This window comes from Numenius arquata, chromosome 2 (assembly GCF_964106895.1).
Source record: "Numenius arquata chromosome 2, bNumArq3.hap1.1, whole genome shotgun sequence".
Lineage (NCBI taxonomy): Eukaryota > Metazoa > Chordata > Aves > Charadriiformes > Scolopacidae > Numenius > Numenius arquata.
In genome coordinates, this window is record NC_133577.1 from 326,668 (window position 1) to 346,114 (window position 19,447).

The following is a 19,447-nucleotide window of genomic DNA, read 5'->3' on the forward strand; positions in this document are numbered from 1 at the left end:
GTGCTGCTCAGCTCCCCGGAGGTACTGCCCGTGGTCGTGCTGCAATCTCTGCAGGTCGTAATCTGTGAATATAATCTGTGTGATCTGTCTCTCCAGAACCCAGACGGTGCCTGGGAAGGCACAAGTCCAGGATGTGTCTGATGGAGCTCGTTACCAGAGTTTGGTCCTGCGTGGTCCGAAGCTGCAGCGGGGAGAGCTCACACACTCGGTGACAGCTCTGTCTGACCTTCTGGATCTCATCTGTGGTGCCTTGGAAAGTTCTGAAACGGTGATTTATTTCCTGTGTTTCCATTATAAATCACTTTGTTTTCAGACTTTTAATGTCGGCTGTATAATAGTTGTTCTGGGCTAAACTTGGAGCGAGATCAAAGCTGAGAACATTTTTCAAAAGCTGAATTTGAATTGATCACTTTCAAATATTACATCAAAAAAAATTACTGCTTCTGAAAACCTGTCTTGATGTAACTTCTGACTTCAATTTTAGCATTGCAATTTGGCATTCAGCTTTTATTACTTTACAAATTAAAATGGCTCTCTGTTCTTCATAGGCAAGGAATTTTTCTAGATGGATTTATTATGTATTTATAACTTCATTTTCATAAAAGTTACCTTACATAGGCACGACCTAAATGGCTATACAAGATGTAAGGCAGGGGCAATTCTGGCTCTGTCTGTTCGAAGAGAATGATTTAGTTTGTTTCTCCTCTGCCGGGTCCAACTTTCAGTCCGTTCGGCCGCGGTGGGGTGGCCTCTGTTCAGCAGTTCATCCATAACAGCTCCATCGTTACCGGAGAACACCCTTCTGAGCAGACACCAGGCCTATTTGGGGTCCTGCATCAGCGTCCGCGATTAGGGGATAGCTTAGAATTGGAATCAGATGTTGAAGCTGCTGATCCCGGGCTCTGAAGCCACCGTTTGAAGTGTTGCGGTGGCTGCGGGGCCGCGTCACCGTCCCTGCGCTCGCTCCAGCCAGGGGCCGAGCTCCCCTTTGGGCAGGGTTTGGCCACCGGTGGCCGCGGTTCCTGGCGCCTTCCTTGGGTCTGGTTCCGCGCGGTCTCTCCCCGGGAGGTTCCGGTTTCCCGTCCCTGGCAGGGAGGGGCGGTTCACGAGCCCGCGCTGAACTCGTGCCCTTGTCGTTCTCCCCTTTGGGCTGCTTTGTGCCATTTTCCAGTTTTGAAAAATAAACGTTGTTTTTGGAGCGCTTTGTTGGGCTGCAGCGCCTTGGATGGAGGGAGGAGCTGGAAGCGGCTGCGGGGACACGGGCAGGGGCCGCCTCCGGCTGCGGGAGCCCCGTGTGGGGGGAACGGGGGGAAGGAGCCCCCTCTTCTCACAGAATCCCATACCTGGTGGTGGAGGTCCTGGCTGCCGAGCTTCCCACACAGCTATGGGAAGAGGGAGCGGAACAGTAGCAGAAATAGATTTTTCTCTGCATTAATTGCGTGCCCTACCTGCTCATCTCTCTCTAGTGCTTTTCTTAAATAGTGGCCAATTTGAACAAGTTTGACAGAAGGTCGAGGTTTGGTGAGGTCCCACAGATAACAGGGAGCTACAGTTTTGTTGAAATAGGCAGAGGTGTTGGAGAAGGCAATCTGGGTAATCTCTTCCAGGGAGGAGGTTGTAATCCCAATTCAGCTCTGGTTAAACATCAGAGAACCCACATGGAAACGAGACCTGGAGACAGAAACGCCAACCATGATTTTTGTTGCTGCTGCCACAACCAGTGCTGGTCCTGCTGCTTCTTGGTCTTCTCTTTAAAGCAAGAAGACCCACATAAAAACACACAAAGAGCTTTTTTATATGGAAGATAAGGGTCTTGGCTGAACTTTCCGCTTCTACTCAATTGTGAGACCAACTCATGAAAACTTAGACTCAGCAGTTCCTCCTCATCACTCTGAGGAGAAAGAGCAATGTGTCACCTTGCTGAGCATCTCCAGGAGAAGTCCTCCCTTTAAACCAACTGAAGAAACTGATGGCTGTTACTGGGACAACCTCTGACTGTGTCTCCTCAGGTAGAGCAGGCTCTTTGTTTCGGGCAGAGCCGCCCTGGGCTTCGTGCTGGTACCCTGCGCCGGAGCAGCTCCCCCTCACCGGGAACGGGCGCTCTTCAGGTCTGGTTCTGGTGGCTCCTTCCTTCCTCTCTGCCTGCCAGCGGGGCTGGCAGACTGGTGGAAGCCCTTAACTCTTTGGTGTCTCTTCTTTTTGCATTAGGGGGGTATTTTAGCTCAGGGTTGTGACTTACAGGAGGCTCATTGGTGCACATGGAGGTTGGCAGCAGGCAGTGACATTTTTGTGAGTTCTCAGCCAAGGGTCGCCTGTCCAAAACCAGTGAAAAACGCTGCGAGGAAGATGAAGTAGGGGCTTTCCCTTGGGCTGTTCAGATATTACAGGAGCTGTAGAGATGCTATAGGGAGGAAACACCTTAATAATTCTGCATCTTCTCTTTCCTTCTATCACTGCTTTTTAAGGTTTGTCTTGATGGTTATTTCCACTGTCCTCAGGACAACTCCACAGACTCGGGGCCGCCAGCCAGAGAAGGTGTCACAGAGAAGGTGACCCTGTCCGGTGTCCCGTGGGGAGGACAGGACTGGGGCAGACCATCGCAGTGCTACCAGCTTCCCCGTGGGAGAGCGAGCGGCTCGGCAGTGAGCTGGCAGGAGGCTGCTGGAGTCTCCAGAAGGCAAAGGTTGTTCTCTGCCGGCTCAGCTCCCATCACCACCGTGTTTCCCTTTCCTGACTCTTAAGAAAAATCTAATGCGTTTTCTTTGCTGGTTAGCTGGGACCCCAGGCTCAACTGAGGTCCAGAGTTGAACAAGGCTGTCTTTCCAGTCCGGAAGCTTCTTCCCTGCTCCTAAAAGAAGCAGAGTGGTGGGTACCCAGGGGAGCGGAGAGGCCGGTGTCCCTCTGCCTTTGTCTTCTGTTTGCTATTGGGAAAATACATTTTTTTAAAACTTTATTCTCTTATGTCATCAATTTTGGTGGTCACATTGTTTTAAACAGTGAACTAAACTTGCCTGCCTCCATGCTACCCTTTTAGATGTATTTCTTTGATATTCTCTTCTTGGCTGATTGGACTGTAAAAATCCCTGTTTGTGTGTGTGTCCTCACAACTGTTCTCGTTACAGCCGTCTGTCCTTGCTGCTGCTGTTCCTTTCTCCAGTGCCTCTGATGAGTTACAGCTTTCCTGAGCCTGTGGACACAGAGGACACCTCTCAAAGGAGACCTCAACGACCTTTCAGCTGAAAGGCCCGTCAGAGCCCGGGTCCCAGGGACAGGACAGTCTCTGTGGCTGCACCTCCGGGGACTGGCCTCCAGCCGGGCTTGCCAGGTCAGAGCTCTTAAAATTCTGGTATTTGCTTAAAATGAGGCGGGCAGCTGAGAGCTGAAACCCACTGAGGAGAAGGGAGATCTCAATGTCTTCGGTGCGATCTGAGGAGACTGTGTCCCCAGGAGGTGCCCGGGAGGCGCTGCAGGTGGGTGACGGTGACAGCCCACGGGAGGCTCCCACCCTGTGGGTCGGGGCTGGCGGGGGGCGGTGGGGGCACCGCTGGGTGGGAACAGCACATTTCGCTCCCTTTAGGATTCCCCAAATGTTAATGATTTTAAATTTAATTTTCGGGTGATGGAGAGAGACTCTTTGGTACAAAGATGTGCCAATGATCATCTGAGATTCTAATCCAAAATTTCTGTAGCTTTACATAAAAATGGTTAAAATAAAACAAACCTTACCTTCTAAAGATGTCAGAACATCTTTAGAACATCAGCATAGTGTTATCACTGGTTTAGTTCTCTCCAAAACTAAATCTTACTTTAAAATTTTCAATGAAAATGCTACTTGCTGTATAAAATTTTGTCCTTCATGGATTCATTCTAATAAATTTTACATTAGTGCAAAATAACAGGTCATGTTACTGTATGCGATGGGATAAGTGATTAATCAAATGCATAACCCCTAACTGAACCATCTCATCTCCGTAAGGAGGTACCATTGGCAAAATAGTCACGTCGCGGTGAATGGTAATATTCCTTCTGTCGGGTTCTGCCCCGAGAGGTGGGGTGTCTCTGAGCCATGGCCAAGGACGGGTGTTGTGCCACCACTGGGCAGCCCAGGCTGTCTTTGCTTTATCCTGAGACCGACGGGCGAGATTTCCACTGAGCATTGGGAATGACACCAGTGATGGCATTTTGGAGCAAGACCAATCCTTGATCTGTCTTTTTTTTTTTTGTCTCTTTCTGTTGAATGCAGCACTAGGAGCAAGAGAAGTGGAAAGACAAGATTTCAGTACAAGGTAAATTCAGCTAGAAAAGTTCTTAATAAGTAATTGGGAAGGTTCAGAAATACAAAAATATCATGATTTTTGGCTAGAAATGAAACAAAGTTCTTGCTTATGTTGACCAAATCCTGTGAGTAGTTGGATCTGTTCAACGGGAAGGGTAGGTCCTTGCCCAGAGGACGCAGTCCTTCTCCCCCGAGCTCTGCATGGGAATGCGTGCCATGGGTGGAACGCTGCTCCTCTGGCCGCGCCTCCTGCCTGGTGGATTGTTCTGCTCCCTGGGTTTGTTCTGGGGCTCTTGGCATCCAGCTGTGAGATGCTGAGATCAGCGTGTTCGTTGCAGGAGCGGTGGTGGCCGACGGGAGAACCCGAATCATCAGCATCACCATGGGACACGCACCCCTGTCTCAGGGAGAACCTCCTGTCCTGCTGATAAACCCCAGCAATTTAGGAGAGTTTGGGGGAGTTTCCACGCTCTCTTCATAGTGTGTCCGAGGCAGGGAGTGCTCGGATGCCTTGGCTTGAACCTCGCTCCTGAGCACAGTGCTCCCTGGTAATGAAATTGTGTGAGAAAAGGGGCTGGTTTTGCTTAATCGGTGTGTGTTTGTCAGAGCTGGCATTTGCAAAGGGTCACGTTTTAGTCTCCGTGGCTTGCGAGGGCGGCTGTCCCGGGGGGCCTGCACCCACGGCCGGTTCTTCCGTGGTGCCTGGTGGGGAGCAGCTTCCCCAGCAGCGCGGTGCCTCTGCTGGGCAGGGGGGAACGTTGGGGAAATGTGGGAGCCCCCGTGCCCCCCCGCCTCCCTTCTGCCTCCCCACGCTGCCCTTCCCCCCCCGCACCCTCCGACGGGGCTGAGCTCCACAAACGCCTGCTCTTCGCTAGGGGAAGGACCGGCCAAAAAGCCGCACGGGCCCCGAGCTGCTGGGCCAGGGGAGCGGGACCCCCCCCTCGCCCCCGGCCTCCTCACAACGCGGAGAGAATTTCGACAGTAAGAAATTAATTTTATATTAATCACAGAATAGCATTTGTAGCCTTATGCAAAGATGTGAAAGAAGAAAAAGATAGGGACTATTTCTTTATTAAATATGGATTTTCTTTTGGCTTTTGTTTTTACTCTAAAAGGAAACCAAAATGTGTTTGCGCCAAGAACTCTTACACCCACCCCCCCTTCTTTTTTTTTAATTGTATTTTTTATTTGCTTGGCAGAATTAATGATGAAAACCTTTCCAGCTGCGACTTTGCCAGAGTCCCTTTCTGAAGCTCCTACTAATTTGGATTAAAACTGGATGGATGAAAGCCTCGAACAGCAAACCCTGGCAGTCGATTTGCGGAGGCCTCTCAGCGTGTACCTCTCCAACTGTTCTTATCTTCTGAGGCAGATATAAAAAAAAAAGGAAGAAAAGAATAAAAATCAGCAAACGCAATTTTGTAATTGCAGGGTTGTTAGTGCTCTCCCTGCCTTTCCCCAGCCTGGGCTGGGGCAGCGGGTGGCAGCGTGCAGGGCACGGAGAGAGCACGCTGCCCGTGGAGCACGCGGACGTGCAGGGCACGCAGAGAGCACGCTGCCCGTGGAGCACACGGACGTGCAGGGCACGGAGGGAGCACGCTGCCCGTGGAGCACACGGACGTGCAGGGCACGGAGAGAGCACGCTGCCCGTGGAGCACACGGACGTGCAGGGCACGGAGGGAGCACGCTGCCCGTGGAGCACGCGGACGTGCAGGGCACGGAGAGAGCACGCTGCCCGTGGAGCACACGGACGTGCAGGGCACGGAGGGAGCACGCTGCCCGTGGAGCACACGGACGTGCAGGGCACGGAGAGAGCACGCTGCCCGTGGAGCACACGGACGTGCAGGGCACGGAGAGAGCACGTGGACAGGCAGGACACGGTGCACGCAGCCATCAGCTCCCACCCACCTCCTTGGGCTCCCCTTTTCGGGCCAGACCCTGGGTTTTGCAGCGCGAGGTGTTGATTTGGGTGGTGGTGTTTTTGCCAGCACTGTCTTGTACCAGCTGCTCTGCGTGTTGGCAGCCAGCCCGTGTTTCAGAGTTGCCGCGCTGGGCAGTGACTGGTCCAAGGCGGGTGCAGCCCTGCCACCTCAGGGACGTGAAGCCACCGCGCGTCCCTGGTCCCGGCTGATGGGCGCTCACCTCCCTTGCTCGATTCTAGCGGCGTTAGCGCCGTGTCCTCTTGCTGTCCAGGTTTCCTGCAGCCGCTAGCTGCAAGCTCTCCTGTTGCCACAAACAATTACATTAATTTCTCTAAATTGGACAGATCGATCTCTGGCACACGGCCCTCGTTCCTTCCCCTCCTCTCTCTCACCAGGAGAGCCTTCTGGAAGCTTGTGAGCTTGCTAGGACCTTGCTCGGTGTGTTCCTGTCTTGGTGACCAGGCTGGGACAGAGAAAAGTCAGTGCCCCAAACTCGGGCAGTGCCCTGGGACGCTGACAGCCGCTTCCCGTGGCCTCCAGAGGGTCCCCAGTCCAGGCGTGAGGCTGCAGCTCACAAGGACGTCTGGAACCTGCTTGTGAGCACATCGGCTCGGACGCTGGAGGCGACGGCAGGAGCTCCTTGCTGCTCTGAGCACCTTGGTGACCGGCCTGGGCCACCCCCTGCATGGAGAGGGAATACCACGGGCTGTATTTATGGCATATTCTGTTAATCATGGCTGTCAGCAGAAGTTCCCAGGCTCCCGTGACTTCCCGGCTGCTGTGGAGGGAGGAGGGAAATGCAGTGACCGAGCTCCTCTGCCCTCCTCAGGATGCCCTGCGGTGGGGATGAAGGTAGTCTCACGGAGACAGAAAGGTGCAGTGAAGTGTCTCAGGTGAAGTCCAGCCCATCTGTCAGGCAGGGGAGGCAGCACTGGGCATATTTTCAGCCTCATCTTGCGTATTTCTGTACCAAATGTGCACAGGGAGGCCAGTTAATTCCCCTTCATTTCATTTGTGCGTGTCAGCTCCTGCTTCCGTGATGCTGGGTAAGAATATTTATGAAATAGTTCTGCCTCTTCGTTTTCCTTTAGTTGGTCCATCCAAAGATGAACCAATTTGTTTTCGATATCCAGTAAAAAACAAGAGTTCAACAAACACACAGCAGAGCCAACACCCAGACATCAAAATCTCTCCTTTCTTGGTGTCTTTTGGCAGTCACAGAATTTACTTCCCTTTGTCCTTTTGGCCACCTTACCAGTTTTCTGGCTTAGGATTTCTCTGAGTAGCTGCCTACTTTTCCTGTTTTCATGAGTTATCCAAATATTTGTGTGGCCGATTTTACTTCCCCTTTCACCAGATCGTTACTTTATGTGTGTGATGCTTTGGGGAGCTGACGGGTCAGAGAGGAGTCCTGCTCGGGAGCAGCGGATTTCATTTCATGCGAGGTGCTGCAGAGGAGCTGTGTCTCCGCAGCAGGTCCCCAGCGCGGTTTCACGGCCGGGGAGCCGATGTGACAGCGCGGTGATGATGGAAGGAGAGGGATTTGGGGCATTTTCCCTGGTTCTGGCTTTTCTCACGCTGTCTTGCACCGACTCCGGTTCTCACTGCAGCCTTTCCTCAGCCAGTTCAACTTACCAAACCAGCAGAAAACCATTCTTTTCGCTGAAAAAGGTTGCTGCAGGGGAGTGAATTTTCTCCCCTCGGAGGTGGGCTGTTGGTTCAGCTCCCTGTGGTCCCTGTCACATCGCTCCTGGAGCTTGGGCTGAGCGCGGGGACTGCAGCTCCTCCCCTCGTCGCCCGGGAGCCTCCGGGCAGCGGGGAAGCAGCTGATGCTGTGTTCTGTCATGGTGGCCTTTGCTAAACGTAAGGTTGGGGAAGGTTGAAGAATAAAAATTATTGGCTGCCTTCCTAAACACGGATTGACCACGGCTTTGAGAAAAGGAAATAAAAACTGAAGTGAGGATTGCTTTGGGGAGTCACTTACTCACTTGCAACTTACACTTTATGGTGTTTTTCTTTTCAGTGAGGAGCTGTGCTGTGGCTGGTGAGAGCTGTCTTCTCGTGTTGTGATCCAGGGACAGGCTGTGCTGACGTTCACCCGGAGGAACCGTGAGGATCAGTGGTGGAGCTGCCGCTGGGCTTTCGCTCCATGGATTTAGCGCCTCAGGGGAGCACGAGGATATCTGTGGTCCAGGGGCACTTGCAGCCCCTCTTCAGGTTCTGGAGGGTTTTAAGGTGTAGAAGATTCCAGCCACAGCGTGTTACAGCAGCAAAAAGTTCCTTTTTGTGTGTGTGATTGTGGATCTTTAGGGATTCAGTGCTCTCCTTTTCAATACTTCCTAATTATTCTGTTTTCCTTTCAGAAATTCTCTCTCCAAGCTGATTTGGCTCGTAATAGTTTCCAGCCCCTTGAAACTGGCCCTTTTGGAGCAGAGTGTGTTTCTTATTTGATCTTTGTCCTATTTGGATTTGCATCTCAGTGGCTACTGATTTTTACTGAGAAATCAGTTCTTTCCTCAATCTGTCGGATGGGGGGTGGCCTGGCATTCCTTTAATTCGGGTGCTGCAGCTTTTTGAGCCGGGCGTTCCAAAGAGTGTGCCCGGGTCGTTGGTGCCAGGATGTGCTGGGTTTTTAGCCCAGCCGTTCCGAAGAGTGTGCCTGGGTCACTGGTACCGGGATGTGCCGGGTTTTTTCTCTCTCCGAGTGTGGTTTGGTGGGACAGTCCCTGTGCGCGTGGTTAGGGTCTGAGTAGCAGGACATAAACCACATTCAACATGGGAGATCACCGACTCGTGAATCCCACCCAGAGCAGTACAGGGGAGCAGGGTAAGGCAGCTCCCCAGCAGGCAGAGAAGTTTTGGGGGTGTTTGGAAGGAGGTGCTGCGTGTGCTCGCGGGGACATTTGTACCTGGTGTGGGGAGATGGTGGAGTGACAGAGCAGCCGCTGTGGCTGCAATGGGCACCCCAGATTTTACAACCTGCCTGAAGGGTTTTCTGTGTGTGAAATGCAAGGCTGAGGATGTCTTCCCGTGTGGAACATCTGTCTGTGGGAATTCAGGGTGAAGACTCCTTTTACCTAGGCCTGTGGCCATTCTTTCTACAAATCTATTGGAACCAAGGGCTCCTTACCCTGCAGAGCTCCCAGCCATGGAGCTTGCGCAATTATTTTATGTGTCTATATGAACCATATGACCGTAACACTTGAGCGTCTCACATTCTTGAATGCATTTGCCCTCACAAGACCCTTATGGAATAGATAGTATTCGCATCTTACAAACACGGCTTGCCCAGGGTCATACCTCCCAGCCCTGGTGGAGCAGGAGTTAAGACCTTCCAAGTCTCAGGCCAGTTCTCGGACTGCTCCACCATCGTTTCTTCTAGGGTTGACCAAAACCAGCTCATGATGCAGGACATCCACTGAGATTGTTTTCCATGCTAGGAGATCAGGGAAGCAAAACATCTGGATCGGTAGATCAAAATCTGGACCTGTGCAGCTGGTCATTTTGTAGGGTTCCGTTGCAGTGGTTAATATATTTAATGCTTGTGGACACCATGTACATTCATTTTCTTTCTAACTGGAAAGGAGCAATGATCCATAGGAGCGTACTGAAAATACATGAAAGAAAGACTGATTTTTACACTAGTGGGGAAATTCATGGTGAACTAGAAAATAGTTGTCCACCATGTACTGCATGTTCTCTTGAGCAAAGTACGGGTTATGTGAACTGCTTGGGAGCATTAGCAGCAACGCAGGCAGATTTCTCAGTGATGGTTAAATTCTCCCGGACAGTAAGTATGATCTTGAAGTAAAACGTCAAAGTTTGTAATCTGCACCATTGGTTTCATTCACTCTGAACTGTCATTTGTGAGGAGGGTACTCTTTTATTTCATACTGAACTGCAGCAAACAGATGAAGACCTGGGAAATGAAGAGAATTAATCCTTTATTGTAGTGGTTATCTTCAAAGCTTGTCTGAAAGGTTTTTTCCGCAAAGGACCCAACTGGGTTAGGTTTTCCATCAAAAAAAATGAATCTTTGTGATTCCTGATGTCAAGAAAGCCTAATTTATCTAGGGAGCGTTGCTGGTCTGTGAGCACCGATGGTGCTGGGACTGCAACGTGCTCACAGAATTTCATTAAAACTGGTAAGTAATTGGTGCTTATCACTCCACATCTAAAATAAGTGCCTGCTTTGTTTAACTCGGTGTTGTGCTGAGATACTGGGAATGAGAGACACAAGAATAACATTTAATTTTTAAGAAAGCTTTATCTTATTACTAGCAACCCTTCACAGGAGTCATATGAGAGCGGAGATGTCATTCAAAACGTACTGTTCTTCCATGTCACCTTCAGGCACGTTTTGCCAGATCTGAAATCTAGAGCGGTGTTGACACTGTTCCCTGGCTCCAGAGAGAATGGACCATTCAGAGCCTCCTGCGTCACTCAGCAGAGCTGTGACAAGGTGAGGAGAAAAGCATCGCAACGTTTCCGAGGGTCTGTCTCAGCCTTCTCCGCAGGATGCAGCACGTCAGCGCGGGGAGCGGGGACGGGGTGGGGAGGGACCTCCAGCACATACCCAGAAGATTATTTTCAAAGTTTTCTGTTTGTCCTTCTAGAAATGAATTCCCGCTCTATGATGATGGATATTTTCAGCCGTAAAGGTAGGAGGGCAGACTATCCCATTACTGGCTACCAGATATGGACAACTGATCGCGTGGGCTGTTCCAGCAGCCTGTGTCTTTGTGTCTGTGCTTACCTCTGCCTTTCTGGCTTCGCTGCCACAGAGGGACACCAGGCTGCTGTTCCTAGGTGAAATGAGAATTATAGACGCTGGAGATGGAAAAATACCTAATGGCCCATTCCCCTGTAGCTGCCAAATAGACTTCATTAAAAAAAGTCCAGGCAAATATCTTCCATGGCAATCTTCTGCCATGAAATATTACATCCTCTCTGTATTCTGGGCAGAGAGCGGGAAATCTCGCCCCTTTTTGGCTTAAGGTTTTTGCCAGTCTGTAAGCCTGGTACCCAAGGACTCTGTTTTGCTGCCAGTTGCCTCTTGCTTTGTGGATTTGAAGCAGCTGGAAAGTTGGACAGGGCTGTTTTTAAAGTGTCCAACTAATCTGTGGTGCTAATGCCCGAGTTCTGAAAAAGGGGGTACAGAATCTCTGTTGAATCGCAAACATTGAGATTGCTTGATTTATAACGCAAAGCACCAGTGCTGTCACTTTGCCATAGTCCCTCTCGCAGCCGTAGGGTGCCTTTGGAGCTCCAGTGGCTGCATGTCCTCCCCTCTGACTCGCTGTCAAAAATACAACTCTTCTGAGCGGGACAAAAGCGGTGCCTTCCTCTGAAACGGCCGCCAGCTGCTGGCTGTCCCTCCAGACGCGTCACTGCCCCTGAGTTCCCTCAAAACCGACCTCAGGATGGGATTGTATAAACCAGGGTTTTCAGCATTCAAAGGTGTATGTGCACGAGGGATTTTTTTTTTTTTTTTGTAAATCTGGACTCTGTAGAAGAAACTAAAATGCCTCATTTAGGTTATTGAACCTCTAATGGAAAAAAGGCCCTGCAGACACTGTGACGGTTTAATTGGTATTCAATTGCTTGTACTTTTTCAGGCTTTTAAAGAATAATATCAAAGAATGAACTATAAAACCAGATGTATATCTCCAGAGACTTAAATTGTCCAGTTTCCAGCGACATGCTTTAATTCTCCTCCCACTTAGTAATTTTACATTGGCGCAAGTCCTTTGGATAAGAAAGGGCAACTGACCCTTCCAAAATTACTGTTCTTACATTGGGCTGGAAATGATGGGGTCACACGAGATGTATAATCTCATTAGTTATAATTGTATATGTATATTTTTTAATTCTGAAAGCTCTAATTAATGTCTTGGAGAGGATCCAGAGGAAGACTTCTGTGCATGGAGCCCTGCACATGCTTAGGTGCTTAGCCAGCTTTAGAAATTATTATAGGTAAGGAATTACTGACGACCAAGCTTTTCCACTCCTTTTCCCGTGCCTCCCCTCTCCCTCCCCACATCATTACTTAGATTTCAGTTAGTTCAGGTGCTCCCTGTTACACAAATGTCTGCCTGAAAAGAAAAACAAAACAAAAAAACCCAGCCCAAAAAAAACCCCACCAAAGCCCGGGTTTGTGTTCTGAAGGTCCCAAGTCTTTGGTTGAGCGGGTCATTGTGAAAAAGGGGGTCCTGCTGCAGCCGACCTCGAGGTGACAGACTGCCAGCTTGGAAGGGGTGACAGGTGTCCAGAGGGGTGGTGAGAGAGGGATGGCATCTACACCAGAGTGTCACAGGCTGAGAGACACCATTCTCCCCTTCTCTACACCGTGGTGGGACGCCAGAATTGATGTGTTGATTTGCTTTATTTTGCGCTGTCAGTGCTGCTTCTGTTGAAGCAGAACACTGTGCCCTGAGGTGTGGGGCTTGGAAGGACCACGTGTGGCCAACTGGCCTTCAGGGCAGTAAAACCACCCACCCCTCTGCAGGTGGCAGAGCCGCCAGTCTCATGGGATGGCCACCAATGGCCTGACCTCTCCTGGTGATTGCAGTTCTTCTGGGAACATGTGGTAATTCAGTCAGGAAAATGGTTGGGACCTCTGCTCATGATGTGCTGCAGAGCAGTAAGGTGGGGTGGGGAATTAAACCGAAAGGAAATAGCCTCTGTTTATGTGAATTGGAAGAGAATTCAAAATGCCAAGGTCTCATCTTGTTCTGGTTTCTTTGTGGGTTCACCTTCCTCTCTCCTACTCATTACTTGTGACAGAATGAAGTTTACTGAGACCTTTCATTTTCCTGACTCCTGTCCCAGAAGCAGAAACTCAGGAGGAGGCAGGATCTACTCCAGCCTCGGTGTCTTCTCTGTTCTCCATCAGTTGTCATCTGAGCATTAACTACATTGATATACATGCAATAACATATATATATGGGAGAAACAGATGCAAAGTATGGTTTCTACTAAAAATGATCGCTTTATTTATTATGGAAACTACGATTTTGCCTGTTATCATTGGTTTAAAATATGACTAATTGTTTGGACAGACCAGCAGTTTAGTTGGATGGTTGGCTGAAGAGTACAAGTGGTTTAAGAGTGAAGCAGTTGATTTTGATGATAAAATATGCTCAAATATTATTACAGTTGTGTGTTTGCCTGAAAATTGAGGGGGAAAAGGTGTTTTTTTTTTTTCTTTTTTTTTGGCTGAATTCTTGGGGTTTTTTGCCAAGGAAATTGCTCTGTGTCAATCTGATTTGCAAAGAAATTGTTCAGTGGAGACCTGTAAGTGTTTATTAGAGCTGTTGGGGTAATGCTGAGATTGGGGACCTTTTGTTAGAGACGGAGGGCAGAAATTGCTTTTGTTAAAGAGTTTGAGGAATAAAATGAGCCTAAACTTATTAGTAATTCTACTTGCAAGAGAAGAAGTTGGAAAACTGCAAACTAAAGGGTCACACATGTAGTTCCAGCTCCATTATCTATTGCAGCTAAGATTTTGGGAAAGGTTATCTGTCGGTTTTAAGGTTATATTTTTCCCTTCTTAACCTGGCTTTGAAAGTCAAATGGCAGCGAGCAGGGGGATTTGTAATGTCTCTGAACATTTTCAATAAGGATACTGTTTCTCAACCTTTCTTAATTGAAGAATGATTTCACTGAATTTCACTGAATTTTTAGAGTTGGAAGGGACCATAGAGATCATCCAGTCCAACTCCCCTGCCGAAGCAGGATTGCCCAGAGCATGTCAGAGCATGTTACTCAGGACTGCATCCAGGCGGGTCTTGAAAATCTCCAGAGAAGGGGACTCCACACCCTCCCTGGGCAGCCTGTTCCAGGGCTCTGGCACCCTCACCGTGAAGAAGTTTCTTCTCATATTCGAGTGGAACCTCCCATGTTCCAGCTTGTGCCCGTTGCCCCTTGTCCTGTCACTGGGAACCACTGAAAAGAGTCTGGCTCCCTCCTCCTTCAACCCACCCTTCAGATACTTATAAGCATTGATAAGGTCTCCCCTCAGCCTTCTCTTCTCCAGGCTAAAGAGTCCCAGCTCTCTCAGCCTTTCTTCATAAGGGAGATGCTCCAATCCTTGAATCATCCTCGTTGCCCTTCGCTGGACTCTTTCCAGTAGTTCCCTATCCCTCTTGAATTGGGGAGCCCAGAACTGGATGCAGTATTCCAGTTGTGGCCTCACCAGTGCAGAGCAGAGGGGGAGAATGACTTCCCTCGACCTACTGGCCACACTCTTCCCTATGCAGCCCAGGATCCCATTGGCCTTCCTGGTCACAAGAGCACACTGCTTGCTCATTGTCATTTTGCTGTCTACCAGTACCCCCAGATCTTTCTCTTCAGAACTTGTCTCCAGCAGGTCCACACCTAACCTGTGTTGGTGCCTGACATTCTTCTTCCCCAGGTGCAGGGCCCTGGAGCCTCGCCCTGGGAAAACCACCTGCCTGATCATGGTGTCTCCCCTGCCAGGTGAGTATAATGATGTAGTCTTACAAGTCCGTGAATCTTTCTGTAGCCTGCTCTTTGTTGCAGGCCCGCTCTTTTACTGACCATAACAAAAGGGTCAGTAATAAGTAAGAAAATCTTTGGCAACTGAGGTAATAGCTTTGCAAGACCCTAGCTTAATCTTGTAATCAAACAATTTGGTTAGAAGTGTTGCTAATAAAAATGTCTTTCTGCCGGGCCTGTAGGTCCTGCCAGCCCGTAAACGCTGATGGTGGGGTGACCGGCTCCCGTGTTCTCTCCAGCAGGCACCGACGCTTCCCAGCAAACGCCCTTGGAAGGTGTGGGGTGTTAGAAGCAGGGTGTACCCGTTTTACCAGCCACTTCCCGATCTTGTAGAAGCCCCAGTGCTCTGTGGACCTCAATCTGGGTAGCAGAGATGAGAAAGAGCAGAGCTGTGGCCCTTCATAAGCACCTCTCCTTCTTTTCTCTCTTTTATGAAGCTTTTAAGCTTCAGCTCAAAGTGGGGACGCATTAGAGTTGCTTCTTTAGTAGGAATTGGGGAACAAATCCAGTGTTTCCCGAAGGAAGGAAGGAAGGAAGGAGAGCAGTTCTAGTGCAGAACAGTCTCTTTCCCTGTGTTTTGCCTGGGCCTGGGGAAAGGATGGAGAATCCTCCCATGGTGACACGGGGGCCTAACGGGGCTGGCTGCAGGACACGCACAGAGTGACAACACAGCAGCACAAACGGAAGTAACGCAGATTAACTTCTACAAACCAAAGATTTTCATGCTGATTATAGTAGAAATCCAGGGTGTTTTTTCCAGCTAATTACAGCACTACCGCTGGCGTAGCCCCTAGTGTAAACTCGAGGAAATCAGAGTTTACAGAGCTGTATTCGGAGGTGACGTGACAATGACACCGTTTTCCACAGCCACAGGTTTTGTCCAGCCTCCAGCTGCCGTGGGGAGAGGAGCTGCTTCCTGTGGCACCTCCCCACGTAGAACAACGTCCAGGTTGTCATCTCTCACGCGCCGTAGACCTAGAAGTAAAACTGGAGCTTTGAGTGTGCGTTCCCGCCTACATCCTGAACATGAGGAGATCCAGGTCCTGCCGAGGAGGTTTGCTGCTGGCGAAGCGGCTGAGTGGGGTTAAAAAGGAGGCATTACAGTACCCTACTATTTGGAGTCTGGCACTTGGAGTGTACTCATCATTTCTTAATCTGGCCCTGGGTCTGGTTATAATTTGCATCTTGAGCAATCGTATTGCGTTCTGCGTTTGCATTTGTTTTTTCTTCTTCTATTGTTAAACCTGTTTTCATCTTACACATTTGTCATTATTCTGCAGCCCGTAGCCAGTGACAGATGACAAGGTTCAAACGCAGGAGGTCAATTAGATCATCCCGTGTCCGTCTCTGCCAGCATGGGTTATTGCTTTCATGGTCTATTTGCTATTGTTTTGTCCAGCCGATTGCTAAATAGGTCCTGTGTATTCAACAACGTTTTGGCACCAGTAATACCCCACATAACCCTAATTATAACAAGGGAGTAGTCTGGGGTATTGCTGAGAGGTGGGAGATGGTCTCAGATGGTCAGAAAAATTATCTGGTTTTTGACTCTTCTTACTCAGATGGGATCCAGTACGGTTTTCTGGAGCACATTTTATTAACTGGTCAACTCAAACATCCACATCACCAGGACTGTTTGGGTTCAGCTTACCTCAGTTCCTTCAGTCGAGAATACTCTCTTAGCAGAAGACAAGATGGGTTTTGGCGCATGTTTTCATTAACACAAAGGTTCTTTTGTTTACTGAGAGCAGGTTTGCTGGTACATTCACAGTCATTCTGGGCAGGGAGGTTTGCAGTTTGCTTTCTGTGGTTACAAGGTGCAGTGGTTTATCCAGCAGGGAAGCCTGTCTTAAGGAGCCGGACAAGGCGCTACTGAACATTACTTGCCTACAGACAGAAATAGAGTTTCACTGGCAGCCGCGGGGACAGGACTACTCTGAACCTGAGACTGGGAGTGATGCTGCGTTGAAAACACCATTATGAAAATGACTGAGTGCACATTTATCTTAAATTTCAAAAAATCCATAATACAAGACTAAAGCATATATAATTCACAGCAATTTCAAAATGGTTTTCTAAGCTTAGACTTTCAAGATTATTCTAAGTTTGACAATGAGAAGTATACTTTTAATTATTTTAAAGCAGGTTTCTTCAGTGCCTTAAGGTCTGCATCCCAACCAAAATCAGAGGAGAGGTTTCCTGCAAGGAACATTGGTAAGCTATCGTATTATAATATTGCATAAGTAGATTCTGCTTGTGCAGAAGCATTTCACTGTTAGTGGGATAGGATCACGTTAATACTCTTTGGGATAGCTGTGTTTTGGATGTAGCTCTCAGCTGATTTCACATAAATATTACCCTTGCACGCATAACGAGGAAGCCTGAGGAGGAGGTAAATCTCTGGCAGGTTCAGCAGCTCTCTCATCCAATCAGCCAGTTCTCTCATCCAATATGAGAGAAATACGCAGCTGCGCACCGTGTCCTCGGGGAGAGCAGAGCCTTCTTTCACCAGGCACCCTGCACAGGGGGGAGAACGGGGGTCTGCCCCTGCCCTTTCCTGCTAATAGAGGGGCGAGAAAACGCTGACGAAGACCACTCTTCCGCATTAAGCTCTTACAAAGTTCATCTGCATCTTCTTATTACCATAATACAGGCAGCTACAGGGTTGTTGCACTAGTAGATGGTTAGATTTCTCAGGGCCCATCAGCTGGAAGGCCGTGCCATCCACCTAAACTCCAGTCTGCTGTCCATCCAAACCCTGGTCTGCTGTCCACCTAGACCCCAGTCTGCTGTCCACCTAAGCCCCGGTCTGCTGTCCATCCAAACCCTGGTCTGCTGTCCACCTAAGCCCCAATCTGCCATCCACCTAGACCCCAGTCTGCTGTCACACCAACGGCAGCAGCAGGCTTGGGGTGGCCCATCTTCTCGGAGCCCCGCTGACATCAAGCCTTTGCAGAGCAGCTTCTCAAGTGGGGCATGTCTTCCTCCATCACAGCTGTGGGTCGGCCTTCATGCTTATCCTCAAACTGGGTCTTGGTTTTTGCAGACAGTCATAAATTAGGCTTTTTGGGACGTATTGGCCAATAGACAGAAGGTGGCTGAGCTGGGAAGTGGGTTATTTTTGCAAAGTTGCATGCTCTGGCTGATTTGGAACAGAAATGTGAATGCCGTGCTCTGGCATCCTCTGTTGGTATTGAGCTCTCTGCTTCTGCGGGTGCTTTGAGGTGAGCCTTTCCCAGTTCCTCCTGCTGAAGCTGTTCCAGTTTGCACAGTCACTGGGGAGGGAGAGGGAGCAGGGCACCTGGAGGATGGGGGTGCTCGGCTGTGACGGGCAGTGGTCAGGACCAGATCCTTGCCATGGATCAGGCAGCATGGAGGTTTAAAGCAGATTTTCCTTCTGTGTGGAGAGTGATGGAGGTATCAAGATACCCAGTGCAATGGGAGGCCAAGAAAAGAGCAGAGTGTCTTTTTGTGACCAAGGGTTAACTGGGCTTGAGCACCCACCCACCTACCTTCAGGAGGAGATTCAGGATTGAGCAGAGAGAGAGATTTTTGCTGTCTCTGACTGTGGTCCTATTCGGTTCTTCTGTGGTTTCTCCAGGGCAGTGTAAATAACTTCATGCTCCGTGTGCTGGTTTCTAGGAATACTATTCCGAGGCACCTAATTCTCCCCGGGAATCGTATCTCGCCTGTCTAATTCCTGGCTGAGGAGTCTGCTAGGCAACAGGAAATCTGCAAATTAAAACATTGCAACATCTAAGTCCCTGGCTGTACCCCAGCTTTGCTGGAGGACCAGTTTTCATCTGTTTGCCTATGAAAAATATACTCAGATGTATATCCTTTCTCTTGCATCATTTAAATGATTCCTCATGTTTCCCACCGGCTATTATTTTTATTACCCACATGCAGTCACTTTGCTGCTCATTTTGTTCATTGTAATGCAGCCAGTAGCACTCTTGTTTCTTGATCCCCAAAATGTGTGGTTTAAGGTCCCACATTAGCAAAAGTTGGTTAAAGTTAAGTGGGCTTAGCCCTCCAGCTTCTGCTATTTTGTGGTAGGAGCTGAACCAGCTCCTTTACCCATGGACTGTCCGTCCCGGTTCCCTGGGCTGGACGGCTTCTCCTCTTCCCAGCTCTAGCCCTTTGGTCCCATGCCCAAAACACTCGGAAATATGTAGGTGGAAGTGTCAAGTACTTCAGTGCCTGCAGAGGTGCTCAGGGAGCCCATAAATTATTTTTGGAAACCAAGGCTAAATCTAGTCAACGCTTTTTTCTCCACTGAAGAACAAGTCTGAGTGTTCAAGCAGATTTGTGGGCATTGATGCTTGGAAGATCCTGAAGCTCTTGGAGAATCCCAAATTTTTATTGCCAGCTAGACTGTGTTTGCTCCCTTCCAGGCCTTTTTTTGGAGGAAGATTTTTAGGGTTTCACCCAGAAGGAGAGGAAGGTATCTTGCTTCTGAGTGATGCTCAAAGGTAACCTTTGGAAGAAGGCATAAAACAACACAAATAAATTACAGTATTTATTCCTAGGGATATTATTTAGTGTGCCCGGAAATGTGTGTGTGTCCTCTCCTATTATTTGATTTCTCTGTCCTTCTGTAATAGTATGATACTCAACATGAAATAAGCTTTTATTTCAGATGGCATGCCTGCGGAAACATGGGAGTGAATCACTGATACTCTCTCTAGGTTTCTGCTGTTGACACCTTAACACACATTGCTCTGAG